The following is an 18,202-nucleotide window of genomic DNA, read 5'->3' as shown; positions in this document are numbered from 1 at the left end:
ATTTTTCAATGTGGTTTTATATCTGTTTGAAAATATTTATTTTGTATTTCCATATTCGACTTGAGAGTGGCACACTTTGCTTTATGTTTGTGGCACGTTGCACGTTGCACGTTTATTTTTCTGACCAAAACAGAAAACTGAAACCGCAAAAAGCAGCAACTAATAAAAAGCAACAACAAAATAAAAAATAATAATCGTAATCACAATTTGCAACCAAAAAAGAAACGAGTCGCATAAAAGATGATCATAATTATGATAATAATTATGTAATTAGTTAATTGCCACTGAGTGGCAAATTGTTGAGAATTTTGCAACTTTGTTGTTGGTGAATTTGTGGCAAGCTTATTTTTTTTGTAGAATTTTAAGTGATCCATAAAGTGACACTCCTGTGGCACTTGCAACTGCTGGACGAACCCTTTTACACGGAGAGTGATCTCTTGTGGCACTTGCAACTGCCTGCAGCTTATTAAAAAAGTTAGATGAGCTTTGATTGGCAGAATATGTTCCGAGAATGGCCATCAATACGATCTGAGCTATATTTGTCTTTTGGTTGCCCATGTGTTGCATGTATTAATCTCCCAGGACAACTGTGCAACGCACTCAACTCGACCAATAAATCAAGCCAAAACAGCCGCAGCAATTTTTACTTACTGTTGCCAATTACTGTTAAATAAAACTGATAAAAACAACAATAATAACAACTAATAGACACACACGCATAAATCACAGATTAATCATCGTGCAACTCGTATTTTAAGAGCGCAGAGCCTTGCTCTCTTACGAGCGAGAAGGCGGGAGTAAGAGAGCGAGTGCGAACATGTGCTTAACAGGTTGCGACGCGCTTAACAGGCCTGGTTGGGCGGCACACTGTTGCCGTAACAGCGCAGCCGCATAAGCATGCCCGGCTGGCGTAGCCAAACACGGCCGCTTAACAGATGCAACTGTAACCGCTATGTTGGCAGATGCAAAAGCAAAGCCGTACGACGCGGACGTGCAGCGGGTTCGGGTTCGAGCGAGAGTGTTGAACGTAAATTCCGTAAATTTTTGTGTGAATCTTGTAAATTCTCCGTTTCGTTGTTTCGCCGGCAAACCAATAAATTAGCTAAAGAAAATGACGAAGAAGTTGTTGAGGAATACCAATTCCAATTTCAAGCACTGAAGCGAATTCCGTTAACAGAAAGTGCCGCAAAATGCGCGCGTGTTTTTTTTTTTTTGCTTTTGACCAACGACGATTGTCCATGTTCCAATTAAATGCAATTATTCTTTTTTGTTATTGTTAATATATCAAGAAGTGAGTGCGAAATCAAATGCGAGTGCAGTTGAAGCAAATGCCAAATGCCAAATGCCAATAAATAATAAATAATAAATCATAAATCACAAAAGGCAACACAAAAGCAAAAGCAAACAGCAAAATTCAAAACAGAAGCTGCTCCAAGCGAAGAGCGACTAAAGCAAAAGGTAATCAAGCAAATAATATACAAAAAAAAAAAAAAAAAAACACACACAGATATATAATAAAAGGAATTAAATTAAATTACAACACCAACGACGTATGTGTGTGTGTGTGTGTGAGTGCAGCGTTAACCCGTTGAACCGGTTAAGCCAACAAATGCAGCAGCAGCAGCAGCGGAGCAAAATGAGCCTAACAAATAGAAGAAAAAGCAACAACAACAAGAACAAGAACAACAATAGCATCACTATGTTTTGGCTTGCAGTCTGTGACTTTTGCATGTGTGCGCGCGTGTGTGTGTGTGTGTGCTCTTTTAGGCGCAGCTTGCGATCGCGCTTACTCCTCTCTCGAGTGCAGCATCATTAGCAGCTAGCTGATCTGCCCGCTCTCTCCTACGTGCTCTCTTATAAAAGAGCAACAACAACAATAACAGCTACAACAACAGCGCTTATTCTTTAACTAACAGCTGCTGTTGCCTGCAGCTCGATTAACAATTCTCTTTTACATGCTCAGTTCGAATTACAAACAACAATCAAAAATGCAAAAAAAGAAAAAGGCAGCAAAAGTTCAAATAATAATTATTCTCAATACTCGTTCAACCGGTTCATGTCCGCAAACAATAACAAGCAAAGCAACAAACACAACAACACCAACAAATCAAACAGAACACATAAAAAATAAATAAATTTGCACTAAGCAAAAAGCGCATAAAATGGCCAATTTAAAAGCCAATATGAATCACAATGAGAATTGCATTTTGCATGGCCAAAAACCAAAAAAAAAAAGACCAAAAATCGAAACGCAGCGAAAAAATAGCAGCAGCAGCAGCGGCAACAACAATAACAACAGGGTTTCAATGACGAAAAAACAATGTTGCAAAAACTTGTTCTTGTTGCAAAAGCTCCGACGTCGACAGCGACGTCTTGCCTGTAATTGACGTTTGCCAAAAAGGAAAAGAAAGCAGCAGCCGCAGTCGCAGCCGCAGCAGCGGCAGAGACAACGACAGCGACAGCGACGTCGCAGCATTAGCTTAATGTTGTTGTTGTTGTAGTTGCTGCTGCTGCTTGTTTCTTTTTTTTCGGGAGAGTCAGTACAGTTAGCCGAAAAAGGACAAATCCCCATTGCGCCCATCTGTGTGTCTGTGCGTGCGTGTGTGTGTGCATGTGTGTGTGTGTAAGTGTGCTTTTAATGAAGTTGCGTCTGACAGCAACAGCAACAGAGCAGCAGAGACAACGTCTTTTCAGGGCAATGAGAATAGCAAGAAGAAGCAGTATAACAAAGGTGATTAGCACAGCATAGCTATGTATAGTGGTGTGGGGAGTGGAGTAGGTGGGTAGGGGGAGAGGCAGATAGGGAGCAAAAATAAGCCAAAGAGAAATTAAAATTGCTGCGAAGCAGCCAAAGAGAATGTTAATATTCCATGTAATTTGAGGTGAATTCTATTAAGAAATGACATGACAAATTCTTGCAATTGGAGCGAAAGAGAGAGAGAGAGAGCGAGAGAGATGGATGAAGGGAAAGAAGCTTGCGTCCCAAGCTTGCATTGAAAATGTAAATGCCACAAAAGGATTTGAAAAATAATGATTAATATTGAAATGAATAGTGAATTAATTTCAAAAATTCTATCGAATTGAATTGAATTTAACAAAATTTAAGCACTAAAACTTAACTAAACATTCAACATAAAAAGCGTTGCCAAGCAAATTACAAAATTTGCATATTGCGTTAATGGGAAACTAATCGTTGACTAACAGTCTTGCTCATAATTACTTTTTGTCTGCTGGGCATTTCGATCAGGCAGGTCTATTCAAAAACAGCTTCGAGTACTTTATTTTTGTTTTGTTTTGTTTCGTTTTGTTTCTTTTTTATTTCATTTTTTGGTCGAATCCACACGAAAGCTCTTCACACGATTCACTTGAAGTTTGCCCAATTTTAAGACCTTTGCTTGAATTCACTCCGCGACTCGGAGAATATCAACTAAAAAAAGTTTTCATCTTTTGCTTTTGCTTCTTCTTCTTTTTCTTCTTCAGCATCTGCTTTAAAACTTCTTTGGCTTCGATTCGCATGCGAAAAGCTCTTTTTTCTCCTTTTTTTCGCAAGTTTTTATATGTGTGTGTGTGTGTATGCTTGTAACAGGAGAGCCGCTTAAGCGATAGTTGAGCCTAAATTCACCAAACTCACACACGCACACACATGCACACATGTGCGACTGAAAAGGAAGCAAAGAGAAAGAGAAGCAGAGACAAAGGCAAAAATTAAAGCAACAATAAAATGCTAAAGGAAGTTGTTGTTTTCTCAAGAATTGTATTATATTATATATATATTATATAAAATGTATATAATATATAAATTCTGTTTCTGGAATTGTTTCTGCTTCTTTCGTGGTCAGCGCCAAAAATGGAGCGAGAGCAACCACAACAACAACAACAAAACTGAATGCAACAAGCGAAAAACAAAACAACAAAAAGAAAAAAAAAACTGGACTCTGGGCATCACACAAGAATACAGAAAGATGGAGAGAGCGCGAGAGAGAGAGAGAGAGAGAGAGTCGTGACTGCATTGCTGGAGTTTGAAGTTGGAGTTGGAGTTTGAGGTTTGGGGTTACGCGCTAAGCCAAACACACAACAACAACAACAGCAACAGCAGCAACAACGACAACAGTCCAAACTTGTTTTTGGCGATGATTAAGGCAACAACAACTTGTGTGGATGCCCAGGCTAAAAAGAAAAAAGGCAGCTGACAAAAACTGAAGCTGAACCTGAAGTCGTCTGTTGCTGTTGTTGTTGTTCTCGTCGTGCCTCTTAATGAGGCAACAGCACACATTTCTTTCTCAGCTTCTTCTTCTGCTTCAGCTCTTGTGCTTCCTCTTCTCCTTCCTTTGCCTTAACTTCTGCTGCATCTGCTGCTCCATCTTAGTACATATTGCTGCTGCTGCTGCTGCTGCTGCTGCTGCTGCTGTTGTTGTTGTTGTTGTTGTACAGTTGTCGTCATTTTTTTCGGTTCGCTTCCTGATCGATGAGTTCGAAAACAAATAAGGCAACTTCAAAGATACCAAAAACATATTATGAATTTAAGAAGCAAAGAATTTAAAGAAAAGGAAACTAAAAACTCCTGGAGGATATTCCTGGAATACAATAAACACAAGCATCAATTTAAGTAGCATGGTCAAAATCTGTGGCAAGCATAAATACAGAATACAGATTGAGATTGATAGTTCGATAATTATTTAGTTTGGCTCAAGCTCAACTCTCAGCTATATTTAAGCTAAAGTTTCATATATGTTGCAGATGCAAAAATAAATTATGAATAAACAAACAAGTTGTTTTTGCCAAACACTGCTTTGTTAAATCAACCGAACAATAAACATAAAATATTAATTTTGCACAGTTTCATTTGGTATCTGTGTGCTGCACTGCGTCCGCATCTTTCAGATACAAAATTGAGCGAGAGAATCACAGATAATTGACAACAAAATTCAGTTAATAAATCGAATTGGAATTTTTGTCTCGACAGACATTAACCGTTTGTTCACTTGTTCATTTGTTGTTCTTGTTTTCATTGTTGCTGTTTTTTAGCCAGACGTCAATTTCGTCTGCCTCTTCTTATTCACTTTTTTTCGGCTTGCCTAAATTAACGAATTTTTACTGCTTTTTTTTTGCCGTTCATTTTTTTCCCCATTTCAATTTCAGTTGCTGCTGCTGCTGCTGCTGTTGTTGTTGTTGTTGTTCTTGTTGGGCTTTTGATTCATCGCTACACATTTTTCGTACTTATTTTTATTATTTTTTTTGTTTCTGGTTCGTACTTTTATTGTTTATTGTTCTTCAGCGCCTACGCGCCAGTTACTCTCTTCTCACTCTCTCTCTCTCCCTTTCTCTGTCGGCATATTCTGTTTGCTTTGTGCTGCTGTCTCTGTCGCTCGCAGCGTCGCATTATGTTTTGTTTACTCCGTCGTTTACCTGGTTTTTCGTCGTACCACAGTTATCTCTACTAAAAGTAGCTAACTCTCTCTCTCTCTTTCTCTCTCTCTCCGCTTTTGAAGGTGATCAATCAAACTCCAACGCAAAGCACACAACTCAAACCGCATCGAACATGTCTGTTTGTTGTCATTTTTGTTTGATGATCGCTCTCAAACTTCTCTTTACTTCTTCTCAGACGCTCTTATTTAATTGTTTCTGCTTCTCTTTGATCATTGCAGCTCATAAATATTTAATATTGTGCATCCTTTGAGCGGATTTTATCCATCCATGGATGTCAGGCAATTGCCATACACAACAATTATTATAAGGTGAGTTTAAGTTTCAGTTTTTCTCCTATATATATTTTTTCTTTTATTACTTTAATTGCTCGGCTTTAAAAATCGAACCCTTAGTATATTCTTTCTTATATATTTATATATATATATATATATATATATTTTTTTTTTTTTTGTATTTATCCATCGACACCGAAAATGTGACTCCAAAAATTTGAGTGCCGCGTATTTGCTGAGGGCGTTAATTATTTATTACAACAACAAGTGTAACAAAAGAAACGTTGGAAAGAGAGAGTGAGAGAGAGAGCGAGAGGGAACGGGAGAGTGTGTGCGAGTGCGTGTGTGTGTGCGAGCAGGAGGCAAGCTGCGAACTGCAAACAGACGTAGAAAATGGCCCACATATGTTTTTTTTCTTCTTACTTCTTCTTCCTCTTAACATATCAAATAACGCGAAATATGTTGTCTACACCCCAGTGTGTGTGTGTGTGTGTGTGTGTCTATTGAACTTTACTTTTTGGGCACACAAGTCGGGCTCGAGCAGGAAAGTCGCATTCATTCAAAATGCACTCAAGTGTTACTATGTGTGTGTGTGTGCGAGTGTGTGTGCGCCTGTTACTCATATATCATTTGCTCATAAATTTAAACGTCATTTGACAAATATGGCGTCACACGAAATGTCTTCGAATGCGAGTGGAAAAGCAAAGCGGAATTCAAATGATTTATGCTCACATGCCACAAGCAACAAGAACATGCAACATTAACAAGAAGAAGAAGAAGAAGACGAAGACGAAGAAGAAGCAGCAGCAGCAGCAAGCAAGCAATGAGCATTATATTATTTTAATATAATAACAAACTTTTGGCACGACAACAACTAAACAACAACAACAACAAGAACGACGACGACGACGACGAAACTATCAACAAATTCCTGGACAAGGGGCTGTTGAGGGCGTGGGCGGGGGCTGTGAGCAGGACGTCGATTCAGTCAAAATTTTCCTTTAGCTCAACTGGCGTGTTTGGCTGTCATGATTACAGTGCTTAGAATTCAGAGCACAGACCACCCCCCACCCACTGTTCATTCCGTTAACAACACTGCCCGCCCCCTGCCACTGCCCCCACGCAGTGTAATAGAAACGAATCACAAATTGAACCGTAAATTTAGTTCATAAAAAGCATAAAGAGCTGAAAATTGATTTTCTATCTATTAATTTGAGGTAAGGCTGCGAGCAAAAGAGAAGATACAGATATATATGTATATATATATATAAATATATATATATATATATATAAATTAAAGAGATGGGAAAAACAAAAATAAAGATAAATTTCGAATATTCTAAATATATATTTATTTATTGTGTGTAAAAATTCGATAAAATTCGTTTCAGAATCATTTTTTCTTTGCTTTAAGTATTCTTAACAACTCTTTAAATGCTACAATTCCAAGTTTGAAATATAGTGGAGAATCTACAAAAAAATAAAAAATATATAAAAAAAAATTAATAAAAATAAAACCCTTCTGATAAAGCTAAAAAGTTCGCATCCATAAAAGAAACTGAGTAAACAGCGATTTTAAGCTGCATTCATTGTTCGTGGATTAAATAAAATGAATGAAAATGTAAAATGAGAAATGAGAGATGAGAAATGAAAAACACAACTTTATTTTTACAGCTATTTTGCGTATAGAGCCAAATGAGCCAAAAACTAGTGAAAAAAACTCACAAAATTCAGATAAAAGTCAAACGGCTGACTTTGATCATTTTTGCCATGGCAGCTAAAGGCGAACTTCAGCTCCAACTTTATCTGCTTCGTCTTCTTCTTCGTCTTTGTCTTCTTCTTCGGCTTCGTCTTCTTCTTTGTCTTGAGCAGCACTTGTTGCACGAAAACTGTTAAAAGAACAGAAACAAAAAGATGAGAAAAAAGGCGTCTGAGTCCGGCAAATGCCGTTGGTCATAAATCAAGTGCCAAAAACTGCAGACTGGAGACAAGTCTTTGGTGGGAAGGGAGAGGGGGAGGGGGAGGGGGGGGTAGCGGTAAGGAGTGTGTGGAGTGGGAGAGTTCAAGTACAGCAAGAGAGATGCAGATACCGTTAAGTGGCAGTAAAGTGAGCGCCGGCAACGAACTTGAAAAAAGAGCATTTGCCCCCAGGCAACAGCCGATATATACTTATATATATATATATATATATATTTTTTTTTTGTTATATATGTGTAGCATTCGTATATGCAGCTACACACACACACACACACATGCAGCGCCCTGTTTTTTTCATGCCCTTGCAGAAGAGGGTATTGAAATGCTGTGACAAACTTCGTTTCTGATCAGAATATCTTTAAATTTATCCAAAATTTCTGTTTGGAGTTATTTCGAAATGCTTCACGCAATTTGTATACTTTTTATACTTTAAAATTATTGAATTCTAGAAGAGAATAACCAAATTCCGCCTGCACCAATTTTATTTGGCATATTTAATAAGTAAGCACGGAATTAAAACAGCAATTGATTTTTGTGCGGCACTATGTACACGTATATATATATATATATATATATATATATATAAATAAATAAATTTATTGGCTTTGTGCGCTAACAATGTCTAGAATAAAGTTCAGTTGGACTTATTGCATATAATTAATGTATGTTCTGGAAAATTGTTCAGCTGACTTGAATTTCCATTCCAATCAATTCAATTATTTTCCGTTTTCTTGCAGACCTTTTTTTGTTTATGGGTGGTTGGTGAGTTGGGGGGGGGGGGGGGTTTCTGCGCCGTCAATTATGAATGCATTTCATGAAAAAAGAAAGAATAAACATTTTCAAAGGAAACATATCTGAATTTATTTGAATGTTGCGCTTGTTAAATGAATTCGCTTTGAATTTGAGTTTGGAATTTGATAATCTTATCGGCTCGTCCTTGGCTCCATTTGAAGTCGAAGCAATAAATGCCACAAGAACACAAGAACTGAGCGGCCTGCCCCTGCCCCACTTGAGATTGAGATTGGTGTACGATTCGAGTGGCAGATAGTATGTCTGATGATTATCTTGCCGCTGACAGTAACTTTGCACTTGCCACAAATCAACGGGAGTGCTTTACACAACAGCTGGGCATATCATTTATATGTATATATATATATATATATATATATATATATATATCGATATTCTTAGTTAAAAATGGCAACATTTTGAACCAACTTATCAGCTTAACCGGAACGTTTAAATAGTAGCGAAACTGGAACTGGAAAAATGAGATTTTGTTGGTCAATTTGGGAATAGAAACCTCTCTGAACTTTATTTGAGAATAGTATTTATCGATAACGATGACAGTTCTTAAACTAAAAATGATCGAGCGTTTTTAATTAAGCATTCCAATGTTTGTTTAAGTTTTAGTTAATTTTCAAAAATAGAGATTTTACAAGTTGGTTGGATGCATCGATGATTTTGTTTAACTACAGAGCTTACAGGGCATCTGCTAGTCGTGCTTGCATTCTCTCACTCAACTACGTTATTATTATTATTTTATTTAAAATTTCTTTTTTTGCCCCACGTTCTTGCCCTCTCGCCAGGCACAAGACAAAGCCATTGCCGTTGGCGTCATCATCAGCGGTTTACCAACTCCAATAACTCACTCTCTCTGTCTCTGTCTCTCTACCTCTCTCCCTCTGCCTGTCTCTGTCGCCCGTCGCAGCGCACTTTGTAGTTGCAAGTTGCAAGTCGTGCAACACGACGCGCTTCAATTTTAAACGCATAAAAAGCGAGACAAAGTAAAAAAGAATGAAATAAAGAAAAAAAAAAGAAAAATGCTGAGATAGCAACAATCTTTACGCTTTGCCGCCTGTTGCCCCTATGCTGTCCCCTCCCCCACCCCCTCTCCACACACAACCACTCAGCGCTCTTCGCGGCCCTTATCAGTGAGTGTGTGGCTGGCTTAGGGGGTAGGGGTGTGGATGGGGGGGAGTGTGAGTATCTTAATGTATGAGGGCGCGGGCCGTTTGGTTGCAATGGAAATGGGAATGATACGATGAGGAGGGGCAGACGATGGCGAATTGGCGTACGCTAGGTGGGTGGTTGGCAGCGGGTTGGGGGAGGGGTGTGGGGTGTGGGGTGTCGGGTGCGAGTCTTAACTCTTGAGGGTCGTCGGCATCTTCTTTTCAATTTGCTCTTCACTTAGCTGCCGCATAATTTTCTGCTTCTACCAATTTTTTTTCTTTTTTTTTCTGTTCTTATTTTTTTTTTGTCGAGTTCTTGAGAAAAAACTCGCGACGTTGTCGCCGATAACACAAAATCAATAAGTAATAAGATAGCGGTAACCCCAAAAAGCAAACATGCTCAGAAGTGTGTGTGTGTGTGTGTGTGTGTGTGTGATTGGTGTGTGTTTGTTGTGCTTGTCTTCTGATAAGCACTGCTCCAGCAACAGGAACAACAACAAAAAGCTTCGCAACAAGCACAAAGCGAATGCAAGTTGACTTCTCCAAATGACAATCGCTATGAAAAGGTTCTGTGGCAACACTTCCAATCACAGAGTTGTTGTTGTTGTTGTTGTCAATGGTGTTGCTGTCGCTGATAATAATGATATCGATGATGGAGATGATAATGATGATGACGACACAACTCAGCCAGTCGTGCAATAATTGCATAGCTGCACAGTGGCAGGCAACACTTTTTTTCTTTGTTTTAAGTGCAACATCTAAAAAAATTAATAAAAATTCAGATTACTTTGAGGTACTATAAAAAGCAGACAAATTTCAGTTTTTAACAATTTTCGTTACTTTTCAATCGAAGTCAAAATATGTGTAAAGATATAGATGGAGAAACCAGTTTGCCGAAAATCTTTCTACTTGCTTTTTGACTCAACTTCATTGTGAAAATATGCAATTTGACTTTAATAGAAATAAACCCAAAATTCAAAGTAAAATGTTTGATTTTTTGGCAAAAAGTTGTTATCAATTTTGTAGTGCTTAAGACTAATAACGGTTCAGTTTCGATTGAGTAGTGGCAAGTTTGGATACGTCTTAAGATGCGATTGTTTTCTTGTTGTTGTTGAATTGCTAACCAAAATTGCACTTCAAACTGCTGTCGAGTTAATTTATTGAATCTTAATTGTGTTAAATGTAAATTGATGTCTTTTTTATAGGCGAATGCTCTTTTTAAATACATTTTTTTTCTTGATGGCAAATCACTGGAACGCATCGAAAATTTTGATAATTTGGGTATCCTTTCAGATGTCAAGCTTAAGTTTGCCAAGCATATTTTTTACTCTGCTGGGATCTTAATTGGAATCCTAAAATATTAATATACTTTTACATACCCTATGTGACTTTTATTAATAAATCTGCCTTCTCTTTCTGAGCGTAGAACAACGTAATCTTAGATATCTTAGAGATATCTTAGATATTGATTCCTCTGAGTTAATCAGCCAACTTCATTTTGCAGCTTCGACCCCTTTCTCTTCAAACTTGTGGTTCGAATTGTGCTGTCCGTAATCCATAATTATATGCTCAAATAATTATGCGGTTTTCACATGGATAAGTTGTGCTTCTTCTAGTTCTTCCATTAAAACTGTTGTGTTATGTCCTCGGCCATATTAGATGTCAAATCCTGATCATAAAGTCTTTGCATTGTAACATTTGAGAAGCATTTTGTTTCTGTGTGTGTAAAACTACTTTTTTAACGTTATTTTATTCGCATTATTGTTAGTTTTGCGCCACTGTGCGTTGGCTTCAATTGTGGAGTGCGACACGCATTCCAAGAGCGAATCTCTTTTCGCATTTTGCCTGCTGTTTGTCTGCTGCCAACGCTGCCAATGCTGCTGTTTGCCGTTCGCCGTTCGCTGTTGCCCGCTACTCAAACCCCCCCTCCCCATCTCTCTCCCTGCCACTGCTTCAGTTGAACCCCGGTTTTGGCCCACTGTTTGTTTGGCGTAAGCAATTCGATTCGCATTCCCCTTTTGGCTGTCATCATCATTGTCATAATAACCAGCATTGATTGTGTGCATCGCTCTTCTACAATAGTTGGCACTTTTGCTCACCTTTTGCTCTCCGCCCACCTTCCCCCCCGCCTCACAACCCACCCTGTGTGTATCTCTTGAGTGGCGTTCTGTCGTCGAGGCTTGACATTGCTGCTCAGCGCCTTCGCTGAAGAGCGCGCCGTGATACGCTTTGCTCATAATGGGCTCAATTGCGATTGAGGTTCGTTTCTGGGTTTGGGTTTGGGTTCGGGTTCGGGTTCGTCTCCGATTCGCCTTTAGTTGCTGTACTGTTGCCTAATGCGTAAAATCGTTTTGTCTGTTTGCAGTGTTTACTGTTCCTCTTCCTTGCCAGCTGCGTTGCACACAAACCTCCCAACCTCCCAACCCCCCTCCGCCCCACCAATCCACATTCCGCGTGACTCCATTTTCCTTTGATAAGCGCTTGCATTCAGCAGTTGAAGGTAAATATGCAGTTTATTGCTTTTTGTTGATATTTGCATTTGTTCAGTTGTCGCAAATTTAACAGGAAATGCAAAAAAGTCACAGATAAATACCAATATAGCTACAGATAGAGTATATATATATATACATATATATTTATTGACACAGACAACGATAGCTCTTTATTTCTGTATGCCCTTTCTTATGGCATTGTAATCAGGGCACTCCATGCCCATTTATTAGGCTATTCAACAAATTTGAAACCAATTCAATAACTTTATACGAAATACGATTCGGCTTGTCAACCAGCTCAAAACTAAACAATTTGAATTATGATATCATTGAACTATCATTGAAAAACTTAAGTTGTTGGCAAACATTTCATATATAAGAATCATATAAGTAATTTGATCCAAGAAATAGGACAACATTTGTGTCTTCAACTATAAAGTCTGATTACGATTTAGTCAGAGAAGTGTTTTCGTTGCAATTATTGTTATGGTTGGAAGAGTATTAACATTTCGACACACTGAAACATTAATGTTGATATTTATGAGTGCTCGTTTAATCCGGAATTTGGAATTACTCAGGCCATGAGAAGCCTTATCAGCAGCTGGGTTGTGAATATTTCTTCGTAATACTAAATAAACGAAATAATCCTCAATACAGCAGCAACAAGAACAACAAGAACAACTAAAGCAATAACATTTACGCACAATTAAAGCAAACAATTTAATCAATTTTCACAGAACAATTTCCCAACTCATTCCAGTCGAAAACTTTTGCCTTTAACAAACACAACAATATCAATATACAAATTCGAGAATATGCCTAAAACTGACAATTGGGATTCGTAACTCTATCTATCTCCATCTCTCATCCTCTATACCTACATCTATCTCTCTCTCTCTCTCTCTCTCTCTCTCACTGTGTGTGTGTATTTTGCCATTAAACATTGAGCAGCCATTAACAAATTTGCAAATCATTTTGGCAAAGTCGAAAGCAGTCTCATTTACAACTTACTTTTTGGCAGCAGGCATTCAAAGGGGGTGGGTTAGAAGTAGGATAGAGTATATAAAGCTTATGTCTAGTAATTGGTTCTTGCAACTTCAAGTTACATTTGTCATTCAGCGTGATTAAGCAAAGTTTTTCCCAGTTTCCAGTTTGGGTTGTTCTTAACAAAAAACAACGCTTCAACGGCAACTAACAGAAACAGATATCATTTGAGAATCATATCAATAAATTATGTGCATCATAAATTTAATAATCATTTAATATATTTTTGGCCATGGTATATCCTCTGGATTATTTCTGCATCGATAATTGATGCACCTACATTATTTATGGATTCCCTATTCGAGTTGAAAAGAAGTTGGAATTGGCCCTTTCCTAAATCATCTGTCGGAAACATGATGCATATCAAATGGTAAATCTGCTGTGTGTGCATCAGACACAGCCAATAACTTGTGTGCAGGGTATCTGCTAGTCGATATAACTCTCGTTCTTTCTCTCTCGCTCGACGGGAGCATTCAATCTGTCGGATATGAAAACTGCTTTTGAATCAATGCTATTGAACTTATCAAATATTTAAGCATGGAAACTTAAGTAATTGTCCTGCACACACACACACACACACACACACACAATGCATGTTGTGTAGTGTTTATTGAGTGCTGTGTTTGCTCTCTCTCTCTCTCTCTCTCTCTCTTTTGTCCTCTTGCTCTCACTCTTTCTGTCTCCCAGGCTCTTAAGCTGCTTTTAGTGGCTGTTGTTATTTTTATTTATTTACGATTTGAAGCAAACGCACAAGTCTCCCTGTGTGTGTGTGTGTGTGTGTGTGTGAGTTTGTGTGTGTCGCAGGATATACGAGAACACGACTATTCCGTCCCTGCTCTCCTGCACTCCCCCCTCTCCCGCTGTCAGACACGTCTCTTTTTGGGCTGGCTGTGCGTGTGTTTTATCTATTGTCCTTTTAATTTCAATTCTCATGTGGGTTTTACGCTTAGTGCACATTATTCATTTATGCTTGTCCCCCTCTCCATCTCCCTCTCCCCCTGCCACAGCCAGCCATACCAGTTCAACATCCATTCCACCATCCCATTCCATCAGTTCCTCTTCTCTCGCCTCTCCCCCACATTTTTGGCTCGCCCGTTTTGTTTTACGCTGGGCTAATTTTTGTTTTCTTTTTCTCTGCTTCTGCTTCGGCTTCTGCTTCTGCTTCTGCTGCTGATCGCTAATCTTATGTTAATTTATCATACACACATGGAGCGGGCATGCATGCAAGCCTCTCTCACACTCTCTCTGTGCGTGTGTGTGTGTGTGTGCGCGCTGTCAGCTGTTGGCGTATAAAAGCGCAAGCGGCTAAGAGACCCAAAGAAAAAAATTAAAAAAAAAAAAACAAAAAAAAGAAGCAAAACACGAAAATTTTATACACTCCAAGCAAAACACGCAAGCAACGACGCTATCCGACTAATTTATCACGGCGTTTAGTTGGCACACACACACACACACACACACATAAACACACACACACATGCATGCATGCAAATAGCCATGGCCAAACGCATAGGGCGACGATGCTAACTACTTCACTAGGAATAACAATTATGTGAATTACATATTTATTTTATTCTGATTTAATTACTTAAATTTTATTTATTTTATACCAGCTTATCTGGTTTTGTTTGGCAATTATACACTTTTTACCTCCATCAACTTTTGGCATCGTTTGGCAGACCAACTGATAAATGTGATAAGCTAATCGACTGATCTACTAATCTGTCTAGTATATTCAACATGGGTTCTTTAATGCCTAGTTTGCAAAATTCTTCAACTTCAACACAATGCAATCGATTGTTTCGCGCAGTGTTGATGATGAGTACATTTTCTTGGGCGCTTTGTTAACATATGTTGGCGATTTCTGTGTACACAGACCAGAAGTGGCAACACCAACAACAACAACAACAACAACAATAGCATATATGCCTCCCAGCATGCCCCGCTCCACCTGCATCTAGCCAGTGAGCTGTATGCCCTGCCCTTGGGCATATCGAAATGTTGTCGCATTTTCCTTATACATATTTTTGTGTTTTCTTTTATTTGTAGTGTATGCATGTCTGTGTGTGTGTGTGTGTGTGTGTGTGTATTTTCTTTTTTCTTGTCCACATGCAAATTTGAAGAGGTTTTTCGCCTTTGCAAATATGTCAATGCCAAAAGTGTCGAAGCACATGGGCGTTAAATCTGCATTTCCTAAGGGTTCCGTTTTAATTACACAACACACACACCCGCACACCCACACACACACACATACACACACACACACACACACACATATGTCATCGTCATCAATAAACTGCGATTACTTTTGTTCGCCAAATATATTTGGTTATAATCGGAAAATGTCAAGTTCGAACAACTTTCGCACTTAATTTTATGCAATGCATGGAAATAATTTTTGCAACGTGAAAACATGGAAAATTGTGCCTTCAATTTGCATGTGTTTGTGTTTCCCACTCAAAAGAGAAAACAACAGTTATTTAAATGCTTACATTGGTTAAATTATGCATTTAATGCTTTTGTGTTTTCGTTTCAATTGTTGCTTTTTGCCGTTTGCGGTTTGCTTCTAGCCAAAAATGCTCATAAAACTCAACTAGCTAAAACAACGCAAATAAATTTATGTAATTGGGTGTGTGTGTCTGTGTGTGTGTGTGTGTGTGTGTGTGTGTGCGGGTGTGCAACCTGTAATTAATCACAACATTTAACAACTGTCTGTCTCCATCTCATTGATGAACATTTATTCTAACCTGAAACCATCGAAATTGTTTTGAAAGGGCATAATAAAGTTGTGCACAAATTTGTAGCATTTACTCAAAGCATCAACAACCGAGTCGATTTAATCTTTAATCGTTGGTGATTACAGGTTTCAAATATAAGTTGCCGTATACCACAAGAAAAGGTCATCCAAGAGCGACTTCAACTTGCAACTGCTATAAAGATGTAGCTGTACAATCTATATTATCCAGCTGCTATGCTCTCGCTTTGCTCTCGCTTTGCTCTCGCTTTGATCTCGCTTTGATCTCGCTTTGCTCTCGCCTTGATCTCGCTTTGCTCTTGTTCCTTTTGCTATTGCTACTCTCCTGCAGAGAACACTTTTCACAGAGCTCCACTTTTGTGCAATGGCTATTTTAAAGCAGCAATCGTAGCAGCAATATTTCTATAATGCTTCCTGCAACGGTGTTGTAAATTAAAGAACTGTAAAAAATTCTTAAAAATCGGTTGATTTAGAAAATCATATTTTCATATTCATATTGGAAATGCATTTTCTGGATATCTGCGAGTCTGTGGATTGTTGTGGATTGACTTAACTTTCATTTCGTTTCATTTGTCGCTCTGTTCATGTAGTGTTTATAATATATCATTTATATTATCATATCATATCACATTATCGAAATAACTGCTGCGCTTTTCCTTCTTTGCGCTCACTGATTAGTTTGTGTGCATGTAGCCAACGCTAGGTGGCGCCAGCTTAATCCCTATATTGCACTTAATCCGCTTCCAATTGAAACTGTAATGAAAATATTGGTTTAATAAATTAATAAAATAATGCAATACACTCAATATTATGAATGCATTTAATTATTTGCTTAAATCAAATATCAATGAATATGTCTGTGTGTGCGTGTGTGTGTGTGCGTGTGCGTGTGTGTGTGTGTGTGTACTTATCCTTAATGAATGTTCAAATTTACACTTGTTAACTATAGAGTCGACTATTTATGCATTATGAGTCTGATTTCATTGATTGTCATATTTGTAGCACGTAGAAATTAATTGCCACAAGCAACAACAATTTTGTTGGCAAAGGAGTGATTCACTTTAAATATGTTAAGCTTTTTTTATGATCCACATGTGTGTGTGGCTGTGTGTGTGGGTGTGTGAAATCAATTAAAAGTTTTAATTGAAAGATTTAAGTGAAATTAAATACACCCGCCTCGACTTGGGCCCAGTTTTGGTTTCGATTTTATTTTTTTTTTCGCTGTGGGTGAGAATTGGAGAGTGGTTTTGCGCGTTCCCCTACCGCATCCCCTTCCCCCTCCCCCTCCCCCTCCTATTTCCCGTGGCAGCAACCATCCATTCAGGCGTTGATTGTCTATGATTTTGAGTAACAACAACTTTTCAAGCAATTTTCGAAATAGTTATGTGCGGTTGTTGATGATGATGGATACAGCCAGACCCCTGCCCCCCGCCCACCGCCCACTCTCTTGTCTTTTGAAAATAAATCAAATCAAAGCAAGCTGCAAAGCCATGGCAACAACTTGGGACAGATAGAGAAACACAGAGAGAGAGAGAGAGGGAGAGATAAAGGGATGAAAGGAGGAGAGTGAGGGAAGATAGAGAGTGAGAGAGCAAATGGTCTTAGTTACCTAATTTAATTAACGCAAAATGTAAACAATTTGAAGCGTTTGCTGTTTGGAAATTTTCTTGAAATTACATGAATAAATTATCTGTCTCTCTCTCTCTCTCTCCCTCTCTCTCTCTGGCTATCCAGATGTTTTGTTTGTATTTTTGTCCCACTCTGTCATAAGTACATTGATGTACGTAATTTGATGGCTCGCAAGGACAAACAATCAGTGTAATAAACGAACATTTTGGCCAAGTTAAGATACACACATGCACATGCCTAGCATGCTAGCTGATTAATTATGCAACAGCAACAACAATTTGAGTTCGACTTAGTACATATTTGATTTAGATCAGTTAACATTTTACGCATTATGAATACGTGTTGATTTTGTTGATATTGTTATTCGATTTACTTCAGCAAGTTGTATAATATTATTTTATGATATGTGTTTGTTTTGGTGACAACTATATAAATGATATTTAGTGCGAGGATACCACTAATTTCAACACATTTACAGCTCAGTTCGCCTCAGTTTGCCAAGCCCAAGTTACCTCAGGATATATGCATATAGAGTGATATAGTTTGTTAAATACTTTCCCTTATAATAATAAACATATGACAAATGTCATTAGCTCTCTTCGCAAGCAAACTTGTCAGTTTCACAAGGAAAGCTTGACTAAGAGCTAAGTTTCT

General features: G+C 38.3%; 1 long non-coding RNA gene across 1 annotated transcript in view; it reads left to right on the top strand.

The window, feature by feature from the left end:
* Nucleotides 1-1,368: 1,368 nt before the first annotated feature.
* LOC122322848 overlaps nt 1,369-18,202 on the top strand; it is a 142,404-nt gene continuing 125,570 nt past the window's right edge. The window contains exons 1-2 of the long non-coding RNA XR_006246886.1: nt 1,369-1,458; nt 5,646-5,735. This is a non-coding gene — a long non-coding RNA (uncharacterized LOC122322848). The remainder of the gene's footprint in view (nt 1,459-5,645; nt 5,736-18,202) is intronic.

The sequence above is a fragment of the Drosophila grimshawi genome, unplaced genomic scaffold (genome assembly GCF_018153295.1).
Source record: "Drosophila grimshawi isolate 15287-2541.00 unplaced genomic scaffold, ASM1815329v1 contig_848, whole genome shotgun sequence".
NCBI lineage: Eukaryota > Metazoa > Arthropoda > Insecta > Diptera > Drosophilidae > Drosophila > Drosophila grimshawi.
The sequence above is the reverse complement of the archived record's forward strand: the minus strand, read 5'-3'. Positions and strand labels throughout refer to the sequence as shown.